The sequence below is a fragment of the Plectropomus leopardus genome, chromosome 15 (genome assembly GCF_026936395.1).
Source record: "Plectropomus leopardus strain MGB_pleo_1.0 chromosome 15, ASM2693639v1, whole genome shotgun sequence".
Classification (NCBI taxonomy): Eukaryota; Metazoa; Chordata; class Actinopteri; order Perciformes; family Serranidae; genus Plectropomus; species Plectropomus leopardus.
The window spans coordinates 20,764,882-20,778,742 of record NC_142190.1 but is presented as its reverse complement, the minus strand read 5'-3'; positions in this window follow the sequence as shown (position 1 = coordinate 20,778,742).

Sequence of the window (13,861 nt, the reverse complement as noted above, 5' to 3'; positions counted from 1 at the left end):
AAAAAGTGGTAAATAAAATGTTTATAGTAAATTTAGAAAACAAAAAAAGTTCCTTTCATTCATGCACCATGCCCAAACATAGTTAAAATTTGCCTCAGTGACATTACCTTTTCATATTACTGCCGGCCTTAACTATACTAAAGTTCCCATTGCAGCTAAATTAAAGTTACAATTGGTCACTCTTATGAAAATACTGTTATATAAATAACTGTCACCATATTCTGAAAGAAATACATGAGACAGATACTCCGTGAAAAAAAGCTGTTGCTTTTGTTCACATGTGGTATGGCCTAAAAGGCAACAGAATAGGCAGAGGAGCATTTTTTTCACAGATTATCTCTCTTATTTAGTGCTGTGTGGATATAGTTACAGTTACAGCAAATATTTAAAAAAAAATGTAATTTTACCAACTGTGGCTTTAAAAGAAGGTATAGCACTGCATTTTATTATTTTTTTTTAAAAAAAAGGTAATCTAATACTAATACACAGAGGGCTACTATTGCAGAATTTTTGTCATGATGTAAAAGTGGTATAATAATATAAAAACCAAAGTCAAAACAAATGCATCATAAAAACATTTATAACTAGAAAGGAAGTGTACGTTTCTTACTTTGAAAAAAAATAAATGTTAGTTTGGAGCTCGTTGCAGCGATCCTGGCTCAAGACTAGGCCTAAATCCTAATAATTTCCCTGTTTTACGTCGTTGTCATGGCAACGTTTACAGCAGAGGCGAGCGTATGACGTTTAAATCGTCACGTGTCGAGTTCAAGGGTCAGTTTACAGGCGTCCGTTCAAAATCCCTTCAAAATATTTAGACTCTAAATAATCGTAACGTTTGGCTCGTGTGTTAGATGTGCATTTTAAGACAAGGCATTCATGTGCTGTAGGCTAAGTTGTAGACTTCTAGCACCCTACAAATGATCATGATAAGCTAACTAATAGCCTAGTAGATGCTAGCTCTTCCTAGCATAAAATGACCCTTATATTTGCATACCGACGGCTGCAGGCCCAACCAATCAGAGAGTCCGGATCATTCAAATCGGTGAGTACAAGTGTCTTTTCATATGATTTTGGGTATCTGATGGGCCGCCGTGCCCCTGTCGAAAAGTTTGTTATGATTTCGATGATGATGTCAGGTCGCCGCCGAGCACCGTTCGTGTTTGTGTGTGTGTGTGTGTGTGTGTTAAACTGTGGTTAAACTGTGTGCACGCAGTTGTAGCTGGCCAGTTTTAGGGACCGGTGTTTTTTGTTTGTTTGTTTTTTGTTTGCTAAGACCCCCATTAGCCTCTGTTTTGAACAGTAGCTACCCTCCCTGGGGTCTCCATTATTTTCATGAACAATATTTCACTTATTAGTTGTTGTTTGTTGATGAGCATTGCAGCTCTCTTCACTCGTATTTTCTGTAATCTCCTGCCTCTATGCTGAAGAGGAGTGTGGCTGTCGTGAGTCGTGATGTTGTTGCTGTACTAAAAGTGCCCGAAAAAGTCCGATGTGTGCATACCTAAGTGAGTGCATGTGTGTGTGTTTGTGTATGTGTGCTTGCTAACTAAATACCCTGCACTGGGGCCCATCCTGAGGCTACTAACTTATGCCATTGGTCCAGTCTTCTATGATACGCGAATCTGCAAGGGCTTCCACTACATATGTCAGGCTATAAAAATACGGTTGTGCTTAGCTGAAGCCTTATCATCTCAGTTGTGCATTTATTTGTGCTACTTAAGTGGAAATACTGAACTTTACCTTAAATATCTGGTAGTGTTTATTGCAGATATTAACATTTGGATGTGAGTAAAAGTATAATTAGTTGCATAACGTGTTTAAACTACACTTTAGTTTGAGAAAAAGCATTGTTACAATTGTGCCAATTCTCCCATGAAACCACTGTCCCCTAATTTTGAAGAATGTCTGCTTTCTGTATAAAGTTTGAGCAACTCCATATGTAGGCTACCTCAGAGGATTACAAGTACACATGATTGTGAACTTCACTGTCTGCTTGATTTAAGGATGTATGCCATTTATTCAGTGATTGCATACTGCCCCATCTCATAACTTCAACAAATGTGAAAATTTGTGATGCCAACTCCTGGTACGGACCTCTCCAAAATGTTATGGGTTCTTTCTTTGCCCAAGCCACACCCTTCAACCAAGTCTCATGGAAATTTGGCCAGTCAACTTTCTGTAATCCTGCTAATAAACAGACAGAGAACAAAACTAATTGAAACAGTGGAGGTAAAAATGTTTAATAGAACATAAGTTTCTGGGGATGAAAGATTAGTTTCAATTTCATTCAAGATAATTTTCACATTTTATATTATTTTCTGTTTTTCATCCTATTACATAATTTCCTTTATGTTCTAACTCAAAGTTATACTTGCCACTGTTTACCTGTTTTTCTGCTCATATACTAATGTGAAGAGGGAAAGATGAACATGCAAAGCATCAAATAACAAACATTATTATGAGTTATCCAAACACATAAAAACTATATGTTTATCCCTATTTCTAGGCCTAGTCCACACATATACAGGTTTTTTTTAAAAAACAGGGTTTTCCGTCATTCTTTCTCACAAAAGTACTATTTTTGCAATACATAAAATGCTGCATAATTTGTGCTGCCGCACAACAGATGTAACAGTGTACACTCAGGCGTCATAAGCCCAAAACTCTGATTTCCCTGTCGACATGTCGACACAAAACAGAGTATGAGGAACATCTCCACTGTTGAAGGAAATTTACCAAAGGTCTGTTTTAAGTGAAAAAGTAAAAAAAAAAACAAAAAAAAAACAAAAAAAGGAAATAAGACAAAAAACATGCAGTTTTGGACAAAAGGTCAAAATGCATATGGTTTAATAAAAAACAAAAAAAACATGTCCTTGTTGACTACATCTTAATCACTCCATCACAATGTTCCAGACTTCTTTTTCGTGAGTATTTACAATTGCAAATCTCTTTGGACCGCCAGTTGTGTACCTCACGTGGCTCATCTGCCACATGAATCTTATGATCTTCATCTGATGAACGATTTCCTGAAAAGCTAAACATTTTGTGTCGATTTGCATCGCCAGATCAAAAGCTATCTGCATGGTGAGAATATGTACATAAACATCGTAGCAAAAAATATACCAGATCTCAGAAGTTGCATAACCGTTACACAATGCTCTTTCACTGTAGTACATTCACCAGCAATGTTACACAAGTGTGTATCTCATGTGCAACTCATATTTTCCTCCACTTTATCATATCATATTTTCCTTCTGAGAAGAACACAAACATGGGACAGTTAGCTTTTGACATAATGAAATAGTACCTTATGTGCGGTGTAGCTCTGTTGCAACATCATTAAAATGATCCATGGCAGCTTGTCCAGGGCAGCAGCAACCGAGGGGAGTTGACTGCAGCAGAGGGGAGTAGAAGTTTGCACAAAGACTGCTGGCTTAACGTCACACAGTGCTCATGAAAAGGTGATGAAAAGAGGCTGTGATAGTGTGTGAGTTTACAAGGTGTGCTCATGAAGCACAGGGGTGTAGAAGCTCAGGGTCTTTGCGTTTTTTATTTCGACTGAAACAGTCAACACAAAGAGTAATAACTACATAGAACTGCTTTACTTTGTTTTGACAGTTTATCATTTGGATTCATTGCCAGGAGAAAATTCTGTCTTAGCTCAGTCTTGATCCATTCAGTGTCCCTTAAAAAATATAATTTGGCCTCCTCCATTTAATCTCCTAATTGACCCTTGTTATAGTGATACTTTTACTTTCGGTCATTTTTCTTATTAGTGGTTGCAGTCATAGTGCGTGTGTAGTACTGGTAGTAGAAGATTCCGTGTAACAGTAACACAATAATGCTTACTCTAATGTTAAAATACAGGCACTATGTATATTATGCATTCAGGGAGTGTTCAGACACCTTTACCTTTTTCAGATTTTGTCATGCTGCAGCCTCACACTAAAATTGCCTTAATTTTATTTTTCTGTCAATAATCTACGTACAATACCCCACAATTACAAGTGGAAACAGGATTTTGAAATGTTTGCACAATTATTTAAAAGAGAAAACTGCATGTATTCAGAGCCTTTGTTTGCTTTGACACTTGAAATTTAGCTCAGGTGCTTCCCATTTCTCTTGTCCTGCATCTTGACTGAATTCCACCTGTGGTGAGTTCAGTTGATCGAACATGATTTAGAAAGGCTGACCCAAGAAATTTAAGCTACAATATATTAACTTCGATACTTCAATGACAGACACTTGTAAGAAAGAAAAGAAAAAAGCCATACACTGCTTTGTCTGCATTCAGTTCATGTCAACATGGGGATAACAGCATTAAAAACTAAGGGTCAAGAGATTATTGGCCCAGCTTATTTTTGGGCTGATATTTGACATTTTAACTATTTCCTGAATTGGTGTTATATTTTAATGATGGTCTATAAAATAAATTAATTACAAAGTGCAAAGAAAGTGTCAGCATGGGATGAACTTTGTAAAACCTCAGGGAGCTATTTTTATTTATTCATTTTTAATTTAAATTTACATGACTTGGTCAAAAAATGTTGCTGTATGTGATGCTAAGAGTCTCAGTTTTGATGGAACATTTACCAAAGGCACGTGAAAAACGTTTTGTGTTAGAGTTTTTTTTTATAAACTCTAAATATTGTTTTTCTTATAAATTCATATCAGTTCTAAATAGGGCTATCGGTTATCGGTCTTATTACCTACTATTAATCGGTATTGGCCCTGAAAAAACAGTATTGATTGGCCCCTACTGAAGACAAGCTTTCTCATTTTTAAGTTTTTGGTTATCTGTTGTCAAACAGTGTGTAGCTGTTCAGACTCAATTATTGCAGTCGATCTCACCATTTGTCTTACTTCACTGGCCACTTACACTTGCTGACACCTTTATTTTGCTTGCCAGCAAACCATAGGTTGTGACTTTAAACAAATGAGCACCAATTGAATCAATGTTTTTAACTGTACTGTACTAAACATTTTACTTTACTTCTTGGCATGAGCCACAAATGAATATGGAAGACTGGATTATTCTGAAGTTTAACTAATACAGCGCCCAGTGACATTTGTGGCACCAAAACATGGTGATTTTTAGTAATACATTGCAGCTTTTTCAGCAGTAGTTGTGGCAACAAAACCAAATACTTTCAGCAAAATCTTTCTCTTACCCTAACCAAGTGGGTTTTTTTATTTGGGTAACCACACATTAACCACAGTATGATTTAAACATAAAGAAACACAAAGTTAAGGCCTTTGTTCTGGTGACTGGGTTGATATTTTATCACACATAAGTCACTTTTCATATATTGTGAAAAGGACACCAGCAGGTCAGAATGATTTCTCAATAACCTGTTTGTTCTCTTCTAAAATCATAATCATCACTTTTATTATGAATTTAGCCAAGCAGACCACTGATATTTAAAAATTAAATGTGATTTTCACAAAAACATTTAAGTCATGATCCAGCTAACCGTCAATAAGCGTGCCCTTTTGCAGGTTTGGGCTTAAGGCTCGCTGCTCTGACAGTTCCAGTTATAAATTAAGCCAGCTTTGAAGAACCAAAAAATCCAGATTCATTTCAAGTTCTCAACACTTGAATATGTTATCCATGTACAATGAACAGGGCCCAGGCGTCAAACTGGATGAGATCTTGTGTCTCGACAACAGGACACTTTATTTTTTGTCTATATTCCCATCCTCTGATAAAATGTGTTGAGAAATATTTAAATATCTTCCATGCAAAATTTGAATATTGGCTGAACAGAAGTCTCTGGTTAGGACGCTCAGGCTTCACTTTTCAGAAACAACCAAATGTGTTTTGAGTAATACCAATATCACATGGACAGTGTCTCTCTTTGGGGGCATTAATGATGAAATGAGTCCCCCATGAAGACATTGCAGGGCTGATAGAATAGCCGTATTGTTTAACATTGTCACGAACAATTGAAGAAATACAACTGCTGGATGAAACTCACAAAGACACATTCAGTCCAAAATCATGGATGTGATTTAGATCATATCATCTTATTCCAGAGGCTACAGTTGGCCAAATATGAACTCACAGTCCTCCACAGATTTATACAATAATAAAGTGGTACAATAACTAAACATAAAAGGAATCAAAACTGTTAATTTTGGTCTTCTTCTTTTCGAGTCCTTAGCAAACCTCAGTTATTGTTCTGTCAGTATCAGGCGTAGGCCATATATAGTAAGGGGATGGGTTCTGCCAAGTATTCAAGGTTACAAGCACTGGCATATTTCAGCAGGTGGGACATCAGGGTCTGCACTAATCCAGAGCTGTGGGTGTTTTCTGTTGTGTAGTTTCAGGCTTTTGTCAGTGCTTTGCACCTCCCCCGCTCCACGCTCAGTCGGTTTAAAGACCTCCAGGTTGTCCAGCCAAGGTCATTACCATTGGCAAGTTATGTAATACCTCTGTCCAGCCGTTCCAGAGCTTGGGTATTATATTTTTTTCCAGTCATCTTTCCAGGTGTTGGTTCTTGCTTCTTGTATGTTCATTTGGAGGTGGAGGTGCAGGGCCTTCTGCACAAAGCTGGTTCTAGGTCTCGATGAGGGTGCTATATGACCATGCAAGAGGTGCCTTATGTCAAGCATTTACATTCTTCTCTTGTCTTGGGTGATAATGGATCACCTGATAGGTAGGGAGTTGACGCTAGCTAGGGCAGAGACACACATTTGTAAATGATGTTAGTAAGTAAATCGGTTTAAAAAAGAAAAAGGGAGAATATGTCCTTGTAATTTTTGTCAAACATTTAAGCATAATTTGGCCCATATTTGTATATGCATTAAACTGATATTGGCTGCTCCACGTGACATGCATTGGGCCTCATGCCAGGAAAGATATACTGTAGGAACAAATTTTCTCAAATACTTGCCCAGCGCAAAGCAAAATCAATTTTGAATTTGAGCAACATTTTGCATGAATATCATTGAAATACATTTAGATAATGTTTCAGTGTAATGATGGATTATTACATTTCACAGCTAAAGAAATACTAGTTGGTCCTTTGATCCCAACTACTGACATTTCCGTTATTGTGCATCCCTCTGCTGACCAGTGATGGAATATAACTAAGTACATTTACTCAAGTATTGTCCTAAAGTACATATTGGAGGAACGTTCACATTATGTTCATATTACACAGGGCACCACACCTGCCCTTATGTGATGTTTAAGGGGCATTACCTGTGCTTATAGCTGACTTATGATCAAGTGGTATTCATCATTTAGCACACCTGAGTCAGAGCAGATTTGGATGGTTAAGAACGTTTGGTGCATCTAGAGTTGACTTCCGTTAAAATATCTCTTTTTCCTGAAAAATTAATAGAAAATTTGAGAGAAATTTAAGAGAGTGTTGCTGCATGTGGCCCATTGTTTGGTTTTCTCTTGTTTTGTAGTTTAATAATTCACCACCCAATAAAACCCCACATTTTCATTTTGTAATGCCTTTATATGAGCGAGAGGTTTTACCTCAGCTAAGGAGGTTATTTTTCGGTTCGGTTTCCTTGCTTGTCTGTTTGTCATTAGTATGACCAAAAAAAAAAATACTGGCCAAAATGTGATGAAACTTCATGGAAGGGTGTAACATGGGCCAAGTGGGAAACCAATTCAATTTTGGAGCTGATCTAAATCCCAGGGCGGATTCACAAATTATTTTACACTTTTGTTAACATTGCGAGATAGAGCATATGTCCTCGTTAAAGGTCTGCGCTCTCCAAGTGTTGTTCCTGCATTTTTTGTTTACATTATTTTAGGCGCTCGATTTGTGTAGCCAATCAAAGAAAACGCATTAGTTTAATAGTCAAATTTTGGCACAGTTTTTGATGAATATAAAAATATTACAGTAATTTATTTTTAGTGGCCTTGTGACAATTTATTAAGGGATAAGTAGTTCCCGTACTGCTGCTTTCTCCGATGAACGCACACTTTGGATAAATTTTACTACATTGAAATTACGTATTCTATATCCCCTCCCAGGATTTGACCCAAAGGCTTAGCACACTCTTCCCTTCCAAGCTCAGTGCCAGACAGCTCTGTTGTGTGTCCTCCAATTCTAAATTAATACCAGCTGACCACAGCAAAGGATCTGAAATTTATAGGGATCGAGGGTAGTCTCTGCAAAGACCAGAGCAAAGTGCCATCCAGGATTCACTTTATGATCGATGTACTGTGACAGAAAAACATTTCAAAACCACTCTTAATGTGCCACTTTCACTGATCTCAGACGATATGTTTGGGTTTTGTATGCTATAGTAATGAAGTCAAAAGATTGATGTGCATGAGTAAAAAATAGAGCTTGCAGATGTTACCTGCACTTACTGTCCACTTTAGTACAAGGTTGGACCTGCTTTTGCCTCCAGAGCTGCCTTAAGTCTTTGTGGCATCGATTCAACAAGGTGCTGAAAACATTACTCAGAGATTATTGCCCATATTGACATGATAACATCATGCAGTTGCTGCAGATCTGTCAGCTGCATATCCCTGATGCAAAATCTTGGGTTCCTCCACATCCCAAAGGTGCACTGTTGGATTGAGATCTGCTGACTGTGGAAGTCATTTTAGTACAATGATCTCTTTGTCATGTTTTAGAAACCCGTTTGAGATGATCTGAGCTTTGCGACATGGTGCGTTATCCTGCTGGAAGTAGCCACTGTTAGCTGATACACTGTGGTCATAAAGGGATGGACATATTCAGCAATAATACTCAGGCACTCTGTGGCGTTTCAACACACTTAATTACTATACCGGGCCCAAAAGTTCTAAGAAAACATCCACCACACCATAACACCAACACAACCAGCCTGAACCATTAATACAAGGTGGAGAGGATCCATGCTTTCACATTGGCTGCTCCAATTTTTTAATCAACCATCTGAATGTGGCAGCAGAAACTGAGAGTCATCAGACAAGGCAATGTTTTTCCAGTCTTCTGCTGTCCAATTTTGGCGAGCCTGTGCCAAGTGTAGCCTCAGTTTCTTGTTCTTAGCTGAGAGGAGTGGCACCCGGTGTGGTCCTCTGCTGCTGCAGACATCTGCTTCAAAGTTTAATGTGTTGTGTTGACAGAGATGCTTCTACATTGATTGCAGCGAGTGGTTATTTGAGCTACTGCTACCTCTCTATCAGCTTGAACCAGTCTGGTTGTTCTCCTCTGACATATTCTGTCAACCAAGCATTTTTGCCCCGAAAACTAATCACTGGATATTTCCTCTTTTTTGGACTGTTCGCTGTAAACCCTTGAGATACCTGTGTGTGAACATTTTAGTTGATCAGCAGTTTCTGAAATACTTAAACCAGCCCATCTGCTACCAACAACCATGCCACATTCAAAGTCACTCACCTGTTTACTCATTCTGATGCTTGGTTTGAATTTCAGATCATCTTTATCATTTCTACATGCCTTAATGAACTGAGCTGCTGCCACGTGATTGTTTGATTATTTTTGCTTCATCAAGCAGTTAAACAGGTGTGACATATTAAGCAGCAAGTGAGTGTATATTGTATATTTTTGAGAATAAAAATGACATTTTTTATTTATTAATACATGCCTACATTCATTTCTTGTCCACATTCAGTACATGTTGTATATGTGCTGTATAGGACCTATCTTTGCCTTCACCTGTCATGCCAGAAAACACAGTCTATTGTCTGGAATGATTATCATAATATTACAATATGTTTTCAGCAGTCATATTTCACTGCTACAAGTGCTCAAAACAAAACAAAAGGAAACGAAATTAAGACAGCAGAAGTCAGCAAAATATCACAAACATTGCAGGTGCTGCAATGTTTTTAGCCATGTGATCCAGCAGAGTTTTGGGATGGATGATATGGTCTTGCAGGGAAAATTTCACAATTTCACATAGCTTAAGTATGACTATTATTTCCAAGACTCAACAGACAGAAACACGTGCAAACACCAAACCGAAGCAGAGCAGAATTTGCTGTGCAGATCAGTGGATCCAGTTGTGCTTCTGGCCAGTAGTCCCTCCGCAGAGAGAGCAATTATTGTGATCTGTGTGTGTGTGGAGAGAATGATGTCACGCTTTGTAGATGCCCTTTGGGAGCACAATCCAATAGGCTGTGTGTGTATGTGTGTGTGTGTGTTTGTTGGGGGGGGTGCTGATTGGTGAGAAAAGGGTACATAAAACTATAAGTGAATGTTCGGTTGCTTAAGAGGTATGGAGAAATGTGGCTTTTCATACACACAAACTGTAGGTTGAGTTTGATATTTTCAACCTGGTCCCTATTTTCCCATGTTTTTGTGTCTTAAGTGACAAATGGGTACAATTTTTGAAATTGGTCCAGTATTGAGTGAGAGGACTGCAGCCAGCAGCAACAAAAAAGCTGCAATGTAACTATTATGGCCATGTTTGTGCTATTGCAAAGGTATTGACTGATGAAATAACAGAAGTAGATTTAGTTTATTTAAGTTTATTTTTGTTTATTTAATAATCAAAATTTTAAAAAACTGTATGAAAAGTGACCTTAGATGACTATGTTATGAATATATCCATATAAAACCCAATATAATGGTTGGGGAAACACTGATCTTACTCTTTAACAAAAAGTTGGACCCCTGTAAAAGTACTTTTCATAAGTTGTCCGATAATAATCTGAACATGTCAGTGTCCAAAACAAGCACCTAAGGGTGGTGTACATGCCCCAAGTAGTTACATTGCAGCCTGATTCGCTGTTGCCCTTTGCAGCATTCTCATCAGACACAAAAATATGGGAAAATAGGATCCAGGTTAAGAAAAAGAATAGGGAACTAACCCCTTTATCCTCGAGACAAAGACCCTTCTTTGAATTTGCTACGTTCAAGCACAAAAGTCTAGAGTCTGCATAGTATTGGCTAATTAATTATTAGTAATTATTAATTAATATTTTTCTTTTCCGGCTTAATTCTCTCAGAGAATTAAGAGTGAAAGCAATCTCTAGATTTGTAGTAACACAGGCTGCCAAATCAAATAATGAGGACTTTTAACATCCTTTATGTCAAAAATGGTTTTCAGTACAGCTCATTACACTGAGATCAATAAATGAATGTGTCAGTTTTGGAGTGTTTTGGAGTTGAAAAAACAAAGATTTGATGCAGTCCAGACTCCAAGCAAATGAAGGTGTTCCAACTAGGTGCAATATTAGCTGTAATTCTTTATTTCCAGTTTCCACAGCAGACACAGTAAAATTCAGTAGGTGCAGCAGGGATGCTTCCTCTATAAAACAATGGAATAAAATCAAACATTTCTTGCTCAGTTATTTACCTTTGTTACTCCTTTATTATTTGGCAGTTTTAGTTTAGTTTTTAGTATACCTTTGTTGTGGTGGTAGACTTAAAATGTAGTTTTTAATCCAGTGAAGGGATCTTTCCAGGCCTTGACTAGTCTCTTAACACAGAACATGCACAGTGACATCATCCAATACCAACCATGATCACAGGAAGGGGGTGTAAAATCAGAGAGGGAGAGGGACGGGAAAAGAGCCAGAGTTGAAAACAAGCCAGGGGAGGGATATGAGGACACAAAGGGAGGAAGGCCGTGTGCGCACTGTCACTGTTGCTGATACCAGTGATCAGACAGAGACATGCGCAGCACCTGTTTTATGTTTGCATGTTGGCCCTTCCTGCAGCAGATGTTTTGGTGCCTGACCTTTTGTCTGGACTAGCCGAAGGATCCCTCAAGGCAACAATAATGTGGAGAACTACACTTAAAAGTTGTGCAGTGCACAGCAACTTAGAGTTATGTGGACTGTAACACAACCAGAGTTGCAGTACATGTTGGCAGTCAGATTTGTCCTTGAGCTTAAGTAAATTTAGAGACAATGCAGCTCATCTGCTGAGCACATTTTTACAACACAATGGAGGTATGTGAGTTTGGAAATGTTGTATCTGACTTGAATAGGGAAAACTGGAATGTGTCCACAACACTTTAAATGTATTCAGCAATTGCCTTTCTACATAAAGACAAAATAAGACTGTTTACGTCTTCTTGAGTATGTTGTTGGACCAATTCAAATTAGTTTTGTTTGAATAAAACAGACTGAATTACATTTATCGGTTTGGCCTGTTTCACCATGTCATTAAAATGTGATTTAAACTCAAGACACTATTGCATCAATTCTTCCATTTTATTTCTCCATTCAGTTTTAATTGTAACTCATTCACCCTTATTTCAAAGCACAGTTTGAGGTCTGTGGTCACTTCCATTACTCCAATATACCACAAAAAATCCTATGAGTATTAGACGCTCTTTCCCCTTTAGGGTTGAAAGGTGGCTGTTAAAAGTTTGCAGTTTCCTACCTGGCAGAGAATAGCAGCTGTGGTCAGCTTGAATTCATGTTGGCTACAGTGGTGATAAGATATTTTGGAAAGAAAAGAATCAAAATGTTCAAAGAAACTCTAAAATCACAGCTGCAGCTTAATCCAACAGTGAGAGTACGTGCGTTATGCAATAAGCTGGTGGACAACGACAGCGTGGACTCTGCAGCAAGCAACAATATTTTACAACTTCCAAAGCACTCTCTCTATCTCACCCAGGCCAAAGTTAATAGATAAAGCAAAACTACACCTTAATTTTTTTTAAAAATTATAAAAAAGAAAAAAACAAGACAGTTTGCTTGTATATAGATTTAAAATAGTGGCTTTGAACAGACAAGTGTACTTTACAACGCCAAATAGATTTAGTTGTGTGTATTGCTAACACGATATCAATATTTATTTTTAAAATGAAACTGTTAGCATTGCTACTGTGTATTCCAACAGCCCTGAATGTGCTAAATTTTATTGAATCATTAGTTATGAATCACAGAGTTCTTGATTGTGTTGATGTTTTTTTAATCAAATCATTCATCAAAAATATATTGGGGAGTGACAATAATGGATTATTTACGTGAATATATGCAGTAAAGCATTACTTCTGTCATTACAGTAAATAAGGGGTGAGGTCATGCTAATAATTGCAAAACTACATTAAAATTTGACCCTTTTTGTTTTGGTTCACAAAACTTTTCAGATTTACATTTTCGAATAATAACAGGTTAACATCACGGCTGACTGTACACACACACATTGGATATGCAAACCACACAGAATCCTTCTCTTTCCTGTTTCTTTATTCATCTGCATTTCTTTTGAATAAAATACTTTATGTGGTTCCTGCACTCATGAATCACCTTCGCCTCCGCACTTTGGAACATTTTCACAGCTTTGCTTCCCTCATCAGTAAGCTCAGGAGCCTCAAGCACTGCATCACCAAGTGATAACTGAAATGTAATTTAGCTCACAGTTGAATTTACCAAGACAACCTCACTCATCTTATAAATCAAAAACATATGAGCTTATGCTTTATCAAAGAGAGCTTTCCTCTCCAGCCACTGATTGCTTCAAGGCATCTGTTTTTGGACTGTTCGGGAAAGGGAAACGGTTTTAATACGGTCTATTTTCTGAAATTATAGGATTTTCCACAGTCATTTTTAAGGTTTGTCTTCTCACTGGCATTAGTTTTAGTTTAGAAGATGATGTCATTTATATGGATTGATACAAATACAAAGAATAACAAGCAGGACATAATCACTCTGCAAGTTTTCCATAAAAACATTGCCTGTGGCATCCTGGTAGTGATGCATAGGCCTACATGTGTTCTTGATATTAAGATTTTCTTCACTGTTTTCTCAAGCAGTCATATAGCATTTCAAAGAAAACAATGTATTGTCTTTTGTAACTCATGTCAGATTATGTTTATCTGAGTTTTTCCAATCTCTTAACATGCACATTATTTTCTAAACATTTTCAAATCTTCCTGAATAGGTAATGAACAACAGTTTCATTTACCCCCTGGTCCAGTG